Genomic DNA, 16,030 nt, shown 5'->3' with positions numbered 1-16,030 from the left:
ACTATTCTAACAGTAAGCAAAGTGAATCAACGGGACAGACCATGAAGTGGACATTGAGATGGATGTTAAGTACAGGTCAAGCAAACACATTGCACAGGACAGTCATTCCTGGTTTGGAACTCAGGGAATGTTCTGGTCATCTCTCAGTGTCCCTTCTGGCACTGTTTGACTAGGATACCACAAGCTAGAGAGTCACTGGGTCAGTTTAAATCAAATTAAAATCTCATTAATCCACTGCAATATTACTGAAGCTGAACCTTTTATTTTTTTTTTCTTTTTCCTCTCTCTGTTTTTTTAATGCTTGGCTAACCCAGTTTTGGAACCAGTATAAGTGCATGGCTTAAAGAGTTGGGCTTTTCATTTTTGTTTCTTTAATTAAAATGTGATACTTGCACAATCCCTACCATGGACACCAGTAAACATATACAAAGATTCTTTATACCAGTACGATAAACTCTCTTTCCATAGCAGAATAGCTATTGAAACGTCAAGTAATACAATACCCACACCGTTGCATCAGCAGCATGTGCTGTTTTGATGCAATAATCTGCCTGTGTAAACAACTTACAGTCTTTGGCAAGCATGAGAGTTCCAAAAAGGTACGTGTCACCTTTGAATAGGAAGATGCTTTTATGTTTCCATCCAGAACCACATAACGTTGTCCAGAGACACCCAAACCATCATCTCCTGACTCAACCAACCAACTAGGTGTCTCTATTTCACAGCTACCCCATATACAGTTTTCATGCATTCCTTCTTTAAGTGGAAATACGAGAATTGCACACAGCAAGAAAAATATTCAAGTCACAAACTAGTCTCTAGACCTAGGGATATAAACTGAATACTTCCACAAACAGTCATACATGTGGCGGCCACAGCTGAAAATCTGATCCACAACACTCTGAGCTAAAATGCAATGGTAGGCTTATATTTAGGTTTCATGATTCAGTGAAAATCTTTCATGTCTGCTCTGGTAGGCAGCTGAAGTTTTTCATAAACAAACACACTTCATTTATTTCTTACAGCTGAAATAGGTCAGATACAGAGAATCAATATGCTGAGATTGGAGAAATACTCTTGAGGCTAGAAATTCTAAAATAAGATAGTTTTTTGAAACTGCTTTCCTCAGAGAAGTAAGTCTATGAAGGCATATTCATTAGCCTCAAATTAAATTGACCATGGTATGATTTGCATCATATAACATAACGTGACCGTAGTGAAACCCTGACACGACAAAAAAGACAAAAAAAATTAATTTTAAGAATTTTCAATTTAAAATGTAGACTGTAAACCTGCAAAGTCCCATAAACGAAGAGAAAAAGGATTATGGCTGGCAGTGCTCTCAATGACTGAATTTACATGTGAAAGAGCTCACATTCTAGTTAATTATACTGCAGACACAACCTGGAATATCCAGCGTATGGATATTCATTTCTCATTAGAAAACCCTAGCTTCTCTCTCTATTGTCTTTAAAGATTAGTCATCTTCACAGATCTGCAGAAAAACATGCAGCTAAAATATATCAATAAAAGTGTGACAAATCTTGATACCAAAATTGTTTTGGTATGAGTGTTTTATTCATTCCAAGACTGCTTAGTTAAATATACTGCTTATCTTTTCTTCCACTAGATGCTCCCGTGATTCCCCTAAGCTTTCTGCCATTAATTCATAATTTACTTAGAAATGAAAAAGAATTCAAGAAGTCTACATGTTTTGCAAAAACATCTTTGGTCATGCACTCCTTTCTTTAAAATTCTTTCCATCTTCTTCCATCTCTATTATCATTCAGGTTACAAACAAAAGAATTAAGCTGCAACTGAGTTCATATTCTCATACTCCACATCAGCAAGACTCCTTAGCAAGGAAGGAGTAAGAAGAAGTAAGATCAGTACGGATGTGTTTTTCAGTGAGAATTCTCTGGAACCATTCACTAGAGCAAGCGGTTTAAAATAATCTTCTTTCTCCTCCTCCATACCAGATTACAGTAGCCACATATACACAGTACTTCTATGGGCTTTTAAAAGGCATATTAGGATATTAATTTTTACAAAACTAGGTTTATAGAAGTGTGTGGTTTTGTGTAAAAATCTGGAAAAAAATGAAAGATGTTGCTCCTCTTCCTTTGATTGACTATCAATTTCCCCCAAAGCAAAAGACCCATAAATACACCACTGTGCTGGTCTAGCTGCTGTTCTTTACAAACACCATGAATGTGTGAGCACTGACACTGGATATTCCTTTAGGCTTGTTATATGAGGTACCTGTTTGCAGTCAGAGAAGCCTGTGAGAACCCACAAAAATTTCTATTCTTTCCTTTCCCTAATGAACCTCAAAGACATATCACTAGTCAACAGAAATATACCACAGGAAAAATGAGGGTAAACAAGGGGACCGGCATTTTCTTAGACTATTTATTTTAATAGATCCTCCTCCTCAGCATGGTTGCATTTGTCAAGAAATGACCACTAATATGGAACTTCCAGAGGACAACAATGTGCAGCTTTAAGGTCCTTTTTGCCTTTCTGAAACAGTGTAGGCTTCCAGCACAGTTTGGACAAGGTGAAGAACCTACACTGCCAGTTACCCCACGGGCTGCGGCACTGACAAAAACCTCCACAGAAATTCTGCAAATTTCTTTCACACCATACCATGCCTGCAAGGCCTTCATGCAACTTCTTAGGTTTCTTCCCCCCCACCCCATAGATAGTACAACAGCGACAGACAATGGAGTTAGCATCTTCTCATACTTCTCTACCGACCAGTTTTCCCACTGCTTAAAACTTGTTGGTCTGAAATATTTGTCTGCATTTTTTTTTTTCCTATTTTATTCCATACATGTTTCTTTCCTGGATTTCACTTTTATGGGATGTTCAAGTGGACTCAGAGTATAAAAGACAATGTGAATTAAAAGGAACAAATTTTACTTGTTCACAAGTAAAAAAAGTAAAACTGTTAGTCTATATTCATCTATATTCTCCAGCTCTAGGCAAATCCACAACAAACCTCAGCTGAATTTAATCTACCTCTGTAAAAAATAATGGAACCCAAATAATATTCCCCACTATACATTTCCTAAAATTGTTATATGCGTCTTCTGTTTGCCCTTGAGGGCTTCCACCGTGACAGAGAACTGATTCATTAAATTTCCCCTGTGAATCTATCTATTGACAGAGCAAGCTGACTTCAACAAGAGCTACTAAGATGGAGATTCACAGAGTCTTCCAGCCTTTTCAAACACACAAACATAAACCAAGATTCCTAAACTGATACTGGGGCATTTCTCATGGGCATGCTGAGCATTCCCTGATTTCAGCAGGGTTTTGCAGGTACTTAGAACATTTCATATACAACTCCACATACGGACTTCGGATTCCCCGTATTATCAAAACATCCAAATTTGCCTATTCTCCCTTCCAACTTAACAGCTTTTCCTACTTCAAAATCAACTGTGACACTGATTCAGATTTATTAATAGAAAGCATGGAGTTTGATATTTTTCATAGCTTTGTTCTAATCATACCTGCTGCGGGATGATACGACATGTGAATATGTGTTTACCCTCAACCTAAATCTGAAGAGGAAGGACTTCTGGTGCTGCAAATTATTTGAAGTGCTATTTAACCTTTTCTGGTATTGACATCATTTCCTTTGGGAGTGGAACAGAGTCTGTCATAGGTTATAGCTTTTATTCAGCACAGTAGATCTCATCTAGTCTGGCAAAGGTTCTTCTCTGGCAATTAATTCCATGTTTTATTCATCCCAGAATTCTTTAAAGCTGCAAATCAAAATGCCACTCCGTGCATTGCTAACCACATTATGAACCGCCAGTATTGCAAATAAAGGTGCTTTTTGCATATCAATCAGATTGCCTCTTTTCAGAGAAAATGAATTTAGCTCTGTATTTACCTCACTAATTGCATTCACAGCATTATGAAGTATCACCCGCCTCGCATTTACATTATGCAAAACCTAATCTCTGCAAGTTACTAAACCAAAAGTGAGCCATACGTTTCCTCTTGAGACCCAGAAAACACATTGTTTGAACTGTCAATCTATATGAATTAGACTTATTAGGAAAAAAGTTTGGATACCATAAATGCTAAGAGAATAATTGCCTCAGAGCATATGTGTGCTGTAAATTCACTGCTTGGGGAAAAAACAGGACGGCTGACCAAGCACATGTTGCTGAATTTACGTCTCCCCAATAATTACAAAAGCGAAGAGACAGTGCCTTGAGTTCAGTTCAGTTCAATTCAAGAAATAATGTAACATTCAAATGGAAAGCAGTGAGTGTTCTTACAGCTATCCCTCCCAGATGGCCCCAGGGCTCCATTAAGTTTATGGGTAAGGTTAGTCAGTTTTCATTGTCCCACTGCAAGCTTGAAAAATGAAAATCTTCCATAAAGAAGTATATAAACTTGTGTGCCAACCAGCAGGAAAACTACGTTACACAAAGAGTTACAATTTGGAGGCCAGAATCTGCTGTTCTTATTTAGGCACAACTCCCCACTGACGTCAATGGGTACTTTGCTTGAAGCTGTTCTGAGGCAAAACCAAGACTGAACCCCAGGTTGAAATGCTGAAGCTTAGAAAAAGTCTATAGGGTACATTATTGTAGCTAAGTATTGCCAAGGGTTTTTAAGCACTGCTTTGTACTGTAATTAGTGTTCCACCTCCTACGCCATTAGCTCTATCAGCGTGTAAAGCACTCTTCACCAGTTTCACACAACAGAACAGATTGAGAGAGTGCATTAGAGACAGTGTTTTCATACTATGAATTCTGTTCCATTTTTAAGTCTTTGTAAAGGTCACTGTTCACAGGAATGACTCACAAGGTTGGTGCATTATTATTGCACAGACTTTCTTTCAAAGTGCCAGTGATTTAGACTTTTGAGATGAAACCACGTCACACCAGAAGCAATGCATAACGTTTGTGAAGTCTGATTGCAGCCTTTTCAGAAGAACTTTGCATTGGCATGTGTCTGTCTGGTCATATTATGATATAAACCTGAGAGACTGTAGGATACTAAGGAGAATCTAGTGCTTCGGATATCCACATACACGCAAGACAAAGCAGTAAAATTGATCTGTGTCTGGACACAAAGAGAAGAATACTAAAACTAAGATTACAAAGCTAAAAGAACATAAGAATGGCAGCAAAGGTCAGACCACAGGCCCAAGTATCACAGCACCCTGCCTCTGACTGTGGTCACCAGCGAAGGCCGAGTGAAGCTTACAGGGATACCTTCTCTAAAATAGTAGTTCACCATATTTAGACTCCCTGATTGAGAACTCCTATCTTGGTATTTAATAGCTTTCAGTAGATTTTTCTTTCATCAATTTCTCCACTCAGTTTTAAACCTACAGTTACTTAGCCTCCAAGTGTCTTCTAGCAAGGAGGACTGACTAAGTTCCATATGCAAATGAGATTTTCCTGTGTAAAAAAGCATAAGCTTCTTCCACAAAGGTTTAAAAATGTGGCATCCATTATTTATTGCCATTGCAAACTTTGAGTGAAATTATCACTATTTTCTGTGGCACTCTACAAAATGGAGAGCATAACACTAATGAATTTACTTTGAAACATCTGAGGAAGGTAGATAAATACCTTAATTTTATATTACAGTATAAAGAGACTATTTGCCTCAATATGTCAAATGCCATTGGTAGTGTGTGGCAAATCCAAGAGCAGAATCTAAGTCATCAGTTTCCCTATCTGTTCCCTAAAGTACGAGATTAGGAAGAAAACCCACAAGAAACTACACAAAAAGATCAATTCTAAAGAGCTTTTAAAAGCTTAAGAATAAATCCAGATCTGACCTGAGTTAATGAAGTTGAAAGGAGCCATATCCATTTTTCTTTTTTTGTACTTGTTCTGGTCTCCACAGCTACTAGCTTTGCAGATGAAATACATGGGTGGTGTTCTGTGCTCTTATGAAATACCTGTATTTTCCTCTGTACTGACTTCTTTCATAATATGCCTCTCTTTTTGAGTAAACCATATTGCTTTTGCCTCATTATTGGCTAAATAGAGTTTTGGAATATTTCTGCTTGTGGAATATTCTGCCTATGGGATAAGCCTACTGGTTGGAATCCTTTGCAGACAGTTCTCTGTGGAACAGAAACAAGTCCATGCCTTCCAAAATGCAACAAACATCTTCAATAATCCCTTGCAAACTAAGAAAGGGACACTATAAAAACATCATTCATGTCACCTGCTTTAAAAACCAAAGGAAAAAAAACTTACAAACATTGGATAATGACTCTGATATGCTCATTCATGGAAGTATTTTATAGGCATTCGATTCTGTCTCCAGAGCTTCAGCTGAGGGGATGGGACACAACAGTGTGTTGAGAAGGCCTGAACTCTAATCTACATGTATTCTTTTCAGAGTAAAACCAGGATAGTGAAAAAGGGTATGTTACCTCTCCTAAACTGAATTTGTGATGTCCATTCTTGTCTCTTACTTATGATCAATTTTGAACAACTCTTTAGCGATGCTGCGCAGTCCCTCACTATAATGGAAGTGCTCTATGATCTTACAAGGCAATATGACAGAGCATATTTCCTCTATCATAACAGTATTATTGCACAGAAATGCAGAAACAGACGTACTTAGAAGAGGGAGGAACTGCTTGTCTAGCAGTACTGAAGAGAAATTACGTAGGAGTTTTTAAACCAAGGACAATATTGTCTCAAATGGACCAAAAATATATAATGTATACAGTTAAACCAGGAAAAAGTTTTGAGCAGTGGGTGAATTTCCTTCCCCTCAAATGTAATATCTTTTTGTTGGTGATACACTGATATATACAGGCACCCGTCAGTTGTGAAGCACTAAGGCATATTCATAACAGTAAGTTTCCTCTTTCTCACCCATATGTATATATTTTATATGCATGTATTTTTTTAGATTTCAAAGTAGAACTCAGTGGGCCATTATTACTTGAAAGATACATGTTCATCAGACCACAAAGAGAGAAAGATATAACCTTCTTTGTTTTATCCAAGTGATTTCTGCTCTGAATAACTTGTCAAATCATCAGTCAAACTTCAGCTGGGCAATCCTGAAAATGTGTGCATCAGATTGCATGTTGACTGGTAGAGCTAAAACCCAACACTCCATGTAATACGTTTCCATGATTCTACTTAGTTATTACACCATGCAAACTACAAAAGGTCGGGAATGAAGTTATGCCAGAGAATCTAAATGTAGAAAAGGGAGCTAATGTTCTGTATCATTTCGACCCAAGTGGCAGCTGGCAGTGGTTTGGAATTTTCTGAAGAATGGCACATTAAACTGACATTACTAGAAACTGGCCCTGATGAAACTAAATGGCTTATGAAAGAATTAAGAAAAAATTATCCTAATAATTAAGAGTCCATCATTTTCTTTCAGAGATTAAATGTCTGAATTTAATATGACATTAAGAGATTTACTGACTTTTTCATGAACACTTTACTTATACTGGTTTACTAACTCACGTTAGTTTACTAACTTGATAATAAAAATTAATAATATTTTTAAAGCCTTGAAAAAGTTCTTATGTAGCTGTTGTAATGGGGATCAAGATGACAACTGACTGTATAAAAATCAATATGCAAACTATAGTAGGAAAAAAAAAATATTTTTTCTACATGGCAGAAGCTGCTGTATGAAACCACTAATTTAAAGGTAATATGCCCACTGCATATTGATCCTTCTTGTATGAACTACCTAAAGCTTTTGTAATAGCTTATCCACCAAATTCCATGTTTTCCCTTTCATAACTTCTTAGAAAATTCTTGTAAAAAATAAATGCATGTGTCATGTAAATATGATTCAGTCTAGCTTCAGGAAAATGAAATAAAACTGCATTTGTGAACATTCTCTGTTGCTTGCAAGACTAAAGCTGTAAGCACTTAATTATTTAACTTCACACATGCACACTTGAAAAGATTTTAGTAGTCACATGTAAGACAACACAACAGTTCTGAATGTTCACAAATACTCAGAAAATAGTGAAAGCTGTTTATTAAACTTCAAAGTTCAAACAAAGACTAATTTGCATCTTAGATGACCAATTACTGATTGCGCAGGCAAATAGTGTAACTGAAAGATAAAATTTGTTGAAATAAACTACATAGGAATGAGTCACAAAAAAAATATGATCTGTTTACAAAAGCAGAAAAAAGGCTGACTTTGTCAGGAAGATGGTGTACTGGAACGAGTTCATATGGCTCCAACTCAGTGACGAGTTGCTTTGAATCATTCCGAGATCGGTGGTGCTCACTATTCTTGCTGTCTTGCCTCTCTCGTTGCCTACAGAAGTGCCAGCGCTGTGACTAATGCATGTAGCTATAAAGAATGTCATAAAGCCAGAGCCAATCTAACACAACTCTAGTTAGTATGTCAGTGCTGTTGCCATGACTTGGTGCAGGTACAGCTTCATACAGTTCATTATATGAAACCACTAAGCTTTGCACATTCAGTAACATTTTGAAAATGGGTACCTTCAGAAAGACACAATCAATTTTTCCTATACACATTTTAAAGTGTATTCTGTATTCTCAGCATTGTGTAAAACTTTCTGCAGATGTAAGTGGAAAAGGTTAAACAGATGTGTGTTCTAGTAGTCTCCATCAACTATTTCTTTTTCTGGAGAACAAGATAATAGCACTTTGGAACACAGTTCTAGTTTCTCATCAATTGCCTTATTTAAATATCACGTTTGCTACTGATATCAACACTGTGATATGGAATTCTGCTCAATGCTGCTGGGCATCCAGCTTCCTTGCAAGACCATATAAAATGACCTGTAGAACTCACCAACAATTTTAACAAGGCTTCAAAAGACTATAAAACATGAGGTTCATTATCATTACTGAAAACCTCTTGCTAGGTTTCAGTGCGTTTCAATCAAATTGTAATGAGTAAGCAGAGCCTCTGGATAATCTTAATTCAAAAGGACACAAGTTACAAAGGCTGGCTATAAGAAACTGATCACCAGTTGAAGGAAGATCTCCCCTCCTTTCCTTAATGATGTTCATGTGTATTTCATGGATATACGCACCCCCCCACCCCCCCGCTTAAAACTGTATTCAAAACACACAAAATGCCAGCAAAAAAAAATTCTTTTTACTATAATACATTTTCTTTCTATTTCTCAACTTATATTTATTTTCTTTATACGACAGTCTGATAGCCAAGTCCCTTTATTTGTTAATTATACTCCTCATTTATCCTGAGCAATATAAATCTAATATTCTAGTAACGTGAAGAGGAGATATATACACTATGGGTCTGTAAAAGCACCTCAAATTTACTACCACCTTCATACAAGTAAGTCTGTAACTTAGCAGAGATTCTCATTTCACCTGCTTGACTGATGCTGTCTACCAAGAGCCCCATGTTCTCTATATTAATCTGATGCTGAGCAAAGAGAGGAGGCTGGAGAATGTCAAATTTCTGTCTCTTTCCAAGAATACCTTCCACCACCTCCTTTTTCTCTGAACTCAGCTTCAGATGATGTCACTTACTTTGGACAGGGTTCCTCTCAACTGTACCACTAGCAAATGAAGACAGATTTACAGTAAAACATTTACAGTAACTCTACATGTTGTCTCATCTGACTGGATTTTGAAAATGAGGAAATAATCTTTAACAGATATTGCTAGCAACTTCAGTGAAAGTTAAACATGTCTGCTAGAGGGTAGATGAAAGGCATACAGCCTCTCCACCTCTTCATATTAATCATTTAGATGTACATTTTGATAAAGGTGCCAAAAGGCCTGTTCAGTGACCATCCTTTCACTTGAAAAGGAGAAACTTAATACTGCAGCAAATGCCTGGTTCAAAAGCTTATTTTTACATATTACAGATAAGACACCGCTGGATCAGAAGAGCTACAGTTTCTATTATTCTTCAGTTAATCCATACAGAAGTATACAAGACAAAGATACATGCTCCCTTTTCATTTTTTTAGTATCTTTTGCTTCTTCATAAGTTTATATTCCCACATACAGGCACATGACTGTCCCTTTCATCCGCCTGATGCAGACCAGAGCTCCCTCAAATGCATCTGTGCAATGCCAAATGCCTCATCAGTGTTCAGCAAGTAATAAGATTTTAATAATAATTGAAAAATTATTCCTCCCATAACTTCCTTGGGCACCTTGCTTATAATTTTCTCCCATGAAAAACAGTGGATTCAAGATCTGACATGTAAATTAAGAGATGAATTTTTGTGTGACAGTCTGTTATTTTCTATCCAGAGAAGTAAACTTGGTATAACAAAATCCCTTTGTAGGTTTACATTACAGTTTTACTAGGGTAAATAATACGTATAATATAATGGGTCCAGTAGCAGTAAACAATAGGCATTGTGCTGTTATTAAAATAAAAAACTCTGAACAATTCTTCAGTATTCAAAAACTACTTTTAAATAAATTTCATTTTGTATATGGACTCTGCTGGGATAACCACAGTAATTAAAGAATCAATACAGCATAAGATAGCCTGAGGGAATTAGGGCCTGCAAGGATACACTAGGTTCAGAGCTGACTCTGTAATGGCATGTATCAGTGTAACAAATCTCATGACAACCAAGAGAGGAAAACCAGATGTGGGGAGAAACACACAGATTACTACTACCCCATCCCCCAGACCTGCTGCTGCTGTATGTTTTGTCTTCCCTGTCACTCATGCAGCAAAATTTTATTTTCTCTGTGCCTCTCCTACCAAGTTTCCAGCACCATTCCCTGGTACAATACATGGTACCAGAATCATACATCACAGTCTTTTGGGCAGAGAATCTTCTATCTTTAGAGACTAAACCGAGAGAGAAACATGAAGCTGAACTTTTCATAATACAACTTGAGATCCAGGATTGATCTTTCTGCTCTGCAAAAACAATGTTCTTCTGCAGCCAGCTATTGTTAGCTCTGCAGCTCAGATGGAAGACATCTATTCCATACCTATGGATTTTCCAGACATAACCCTGATGTTGGTGTACTATGCAGATTTCCTTTTTAATCCTGGGAACACGTACACACACATACATGGACATAATTTCAAGGGACATTAATCCTACTGCAAAGTCAAGCAGTAGAACATGCAATCTTAATTCTGCATCTTTGAGTTTCTGCATTACGAAAGATTCTTGAATCACAACTTAACATGATACTTAGTCCACATGATCCCTTCAATTCAATGAGCAGCAGAACCAAAGGACTGTATTAAGACTACACAGATCATGAATAAACTGACATATCTCTATGCATGTTGGATCATATATGCACAGCTTTGAACTGCAGCCTTAAGAATACTTCTGAAGGTATCCTTCACGAACTACAAAACACAAGTACTTCCAGTTAATTTAATCCAGTCCATGTTACTAGATAACATTGATTATATGACTTGCAACATATTACATGAAAAAATCCCTAATCAAAGCTTGCAACATGCTTTATGTTTCTCTAGTAGACCACTAGAATAACCAGAGGGATCCACTTGTAAAATATTTCTGTCCAGTTTCTGCTGTGCTTTTAACTCCTGAAAACACTGATAAAGCCTCACACTTCATCAGCCACTGGTGCCTTTCACTGCTTGGGCAAGTTGGATGACTCAAAAGCATTATATGCCGGTTGTAAGGGAAGCAGTCTTGCAGAAAAATTTTTGCTGAAAGAGACAAAGAGTCAGAATTGCCTATTTCACAGTTTGCCCATCTTTTACTTTAGGATCTGAAAAAAATACTATTAATTGTATCTAACAAAACAGTAAGAGTGCTACTTGGCTCACCTGGCAAATAACAGAGGGTGTATTAAGTCCCTCATTTGGAAATAAACACTGCTAGTGTCAAAGCAATCCCTGACCTTGCCTGTGACATGCCTCAACAAGCACAGAGAAAACTAAATTGAACTAATTTAGAATTGAGGGGTTTTTTAACCTTTTAATCTTTATGTAAGTTATACCACTGTAAAACTACTACCTCTTAAATTTACATCTCTTCTCTAAAACCTGTCACATAAGAGAAAGGATTGATATGCACCAGCAATTACAGATCAATACAGTGTTTGTTTATCACTGATGGAGTAGAGCTTTAATCCCTCTAATGACTGAGGTTAATTTCCTAATCAGATGTGCATTTCCTCTATAACTATGTTTCACTGAAGACAATAGTTTGGATGATACGAGACACAAGTCACTTTTGCCATGCCATTTTCAAGGTTAATGTAGTGACTTTGAATCCAATGAGTGCCTTGCACAGATGATGCATATCTGGTTTTGTTTAAGTTTTGCGTTCTTGTAGTTATAATGCAAAGCCAGATGGTTCAATCAATCAGTGCCTGGCAGGTGGATCCTGCTTACAAAATTGGGGAGAATGCCAGCATTCTTGACAGTATGGATGTTCTACAATCTCCACCTCTTGGCTTGAAATTTATCAGAGGTGAGAGTGATCCAAATGACACTTGAAGTCTGCACGCAAGCAGTTTTGGCATTGCACCACAGCTACAGGAAAAACAGCCAGGCTGAAGGTTTGAATTATGATCGTGCTCTTTCCTCTCCCGCCTTCCATTGCCAACTTTTTCTTAATGTCCTTTCAAAAATCTGGCATCATAACAGAACGTAAAAAAGTGGAAAGAATGATGTTCAGATTCCCTTGGACATACTACATTGGTTGATCCCATCCACAGTGAGCACGCAGCCAGTAAGTTTGCCCTTGGAGTTCTCCAGCAGACAAATAGTGTCACATCACCATATTCATTTTTCTTCCTTTCTCTACTCTTTTAACAAATTAAGGTGTGATTTGTCTTTACTTTTGGTTTTGTAGGGATTTGGATTATGAGAAATCAGAATTAGGGGAGGCTTATCACTGATTCCACTCAAAATGAGCCCTTGCATTTCAGCACGAGGAGGCATCACGAATTGAAAGCTAAATATATATGATTTGAAAGTTCTGGTCCACAGTTGACAAATGTAGTCACTGGAAGATTGTCCCCTAGAATATGGAGCTAGAAGATACATCAAGAGATTATTAGTTCATTACCCTACCCCTAATCCAGGACCAATTATCTGTATTGAACAGGGGACTCTTGTTTTCTTTCATCGCTTAAATGAACAAGAGCTAAGGCAGGCTATAGCAGCACAAAAGCCAGACTCTAAACTGAGCTGGACTCTACATCATTCTTGTGCTCCCCTGGGCAAGAAGGGGATGTGTTGGCCCTCACCACAACCTAATAAAGTTCACCGGTTACTCTAATTTCTGGCAGTCGAAGGTTTGGTCTACCCTTCACGCCTCCGTAGTTACGTCCTGTGTTGAGAAGAGAGCAAGAAGTGAGAGGTGAACTTAGCTGGCTTCATAACAGCTGAGAAACATCTCAGTCCCTGAAAATCTTGATAGGTTGTTTGGTTTGGTGTAGGTTTTTGCCATTGTATATGTTTGCACTGCTCCAGCTGTACAAATGGAAACACAGGATAATGCTGCAAACTATATTATTTCAACAAGTTGTTCTCAACAAGGTTTTTGATGAGAAACTCAACTTTTCCATGGCCTAGTCTAGGCACAGATGCTCTTATTTGTTATTGATGCTGGCTATCAACAATAGTAACCCTTATGACAACTGTCAGCCTTTATTGTAAGCCCAGCAGAACCTTCCCTATACCAGCCCTTTACTGCTTAGGTAAAGTACTTCGGTTCCAAAACCAGATAAAGAAACATTTGTAGAGAAGCTGTAATGGATATAACTGAGACATCGCGATGTATTCATCACTTGGTCAGAAATACAACTTTTTTTTTTTGTTCTTCTTCCTTCAGCCTACCTCAAGAACCAACCATAGTGTCCAAAAGCTGCTTCTGTTAAAGGTAAAATTAGATATGATTCATTAGCCATCCTGATAGATTAGGAACAACACAATTCATCTCAAGCACCTCAAATCCTCCAGAAGACCAAAGGCAAGTAATGGATACTACACTGATAACAACTTTATGATTTTCAAACTTAATAAAAGAGCCAAGACCAGAATTCTGTATTTCTTAGCTTTTTCCTTCTTTTAGAAGCATTCACAACTGGCTGAAATTAGGTATTCAGTTTAGATATGCGAGTCAGGAAGCTGGTCTCTCTGGGATCACAGAATAATCAGTGAAGAAAAAACAGGCTTATTAGAATTCAGAGGACAAATTTCCACATCCTCTGGGGATCTTCTGAAATAAACCAAGTACAATCCAAAATTTCAGTGTAGTTTCTTTCTCATAGATATTTCTCTACAATGAAGAACCCACCCTCTCAAAGAGGGATTCTGTGAAAAAAAACACTGTTAAATAGCTCCACAGAAACAGTTCTACAACTAGTAAAAGGCAATTACAATTAGCCTACTCTTCTTCAGAGGATTTATACCCTGCTGGCAAATATGGTCCACCATAATTACTTTCCTCACTTTCTTACACACACAGAGATGAACACAGAGCAAATCTTGCCATTAGATACGCAGGGTTTTTATCTGTAATAAACTATGTATGGCATGATTAAAACATTTGTTCATAATTTTCTGCAAACAGACTTTGGTATTTATGAAGCTGTTGGTTATGCATAACTTTATTTGTAAGTATATTAGAGCCTGGCAGGTTTGAAAAACTATTGTTTTTTAATTGATTTTGTCTATTTGACACTTTGTGAAGCTGCTTGTGAGTTACACAGTCTGTTACTGTTTCCTCCAAGCTGTAAATAAATCATTAGCCTCTTTTTCTTAACTGTCTATATATATATGCAGCCTTTCCCAGGACCTGGGATGAACAAAGGCCCATATATATGAGGGTACAATGAAAAATAAGAAGGAAAAACTGTCTGAGTGCAGTTGAACTGGGTGCATTTGAATAAATATCCAGTATTTACTTAGCTTCAACCTTTAGCTTGGTTTTTTTTTTCCCCAAGGACCAATGAGAGAGGCATATGTTCCTGCAGTATAACACAAGAGACACCAGTTCTTCTGTCTTCTAGAAATTATACCCTCCTCGTCCCAACTTAGACTTCATAACCATTTCACATACTGTGACCCAAAAGGTCTCACTATAGGTCTAGAAGCAGAATGACAGTAAGAAGCATAAACGCTTCTGCCTGCAGTAATTTGAAGTGAAGCTTGTGCTTGAACACTTGCTTGTATAGAATTTTCAAGGCAGGCCTCCAAAAAACAGACTTGCCAACCAAGACTGGTTGTTTTGTTTCCACCAATAGTTGTGTATGCACTAAGACATTGAGACCTTCCATCTAAAAATTATGCTTTTGGCTTGAGCTGTCCCTTCAGTACAAACATATTAGCTGCCTAATGTTTATGTATCTGCTTGACAACTCTCTAGCCATAAGGATGGAATTCTGCCAACCAAAATTTTCTGTTCCATCCCTAATGTAAACAGTTGCTTTGAAGTGTTCCAGGTTTATTGAATGAACAAATAACTTGTTTATGCAAAATATTCAGGGAAAAATTCCACAACCCTTCAATATATAATTGCAGTTTGCTTTCAGATTCATACAGTATATCAACAGGTCTGGTTTTATATTTACAGAGACTCACCTATATGGTACAAACTTAGAACAATGATTATTCTGAAAGATAAAACTGAGTGAGTAGGAAAAGCTGAGGAAAACAAAGCAAGCTGGCTTAAGCCAAAATGTTCAAATCTAGACACCTAAGGTTAAGCACCTAAAGTCATATCTGCATACTAATCACAAATATTATTTTTAGAAGTGACCAGACTTTTATAGGCATCATAAGTGGCTTTCCTGACAAAGATAGTATTGGTAAATCAGTTTATCTTGCAGTATATAATATTGATTCTTAATAAGAATGCAATATAAATAAAGTAAATATCAGTTGTGTAAGAATCAATTTTACTTGTCTCTCCTTGGGGGCTGCCTCTTCCAGGACTGCTCCTCAACTGCAGGTTGAAGAAATCTTCCAGCCGCAGCCACTTGTGTCTGTCTGCTCTCTAGCCTGGACACTATTTGCAGCTTTTGCAATTGATGTGTACAGCACACATGTGGTTGTTCCAGGA

Source organism: Cariama cristata, unplaced genomic scaffold (assembly GCF_000690535.1).
Source record: "Cariama cristata isolate BGI_N322 unplaced genomic scaffold, ASM69053v1 scaffold5653, whole genome shotgun sequence".
NCBI classification, from domain to species: domain Eukaryota; kingdom Metazoa; phylum Chordata; class Aves; order Cariamiformes; family Cariamidae; genus Cariama; species Cariama cristata.
The sequence above is the reverse complement of the archived record's forward strand: the minus strand, read 5'-3'. Positions refer to the sequence as shown.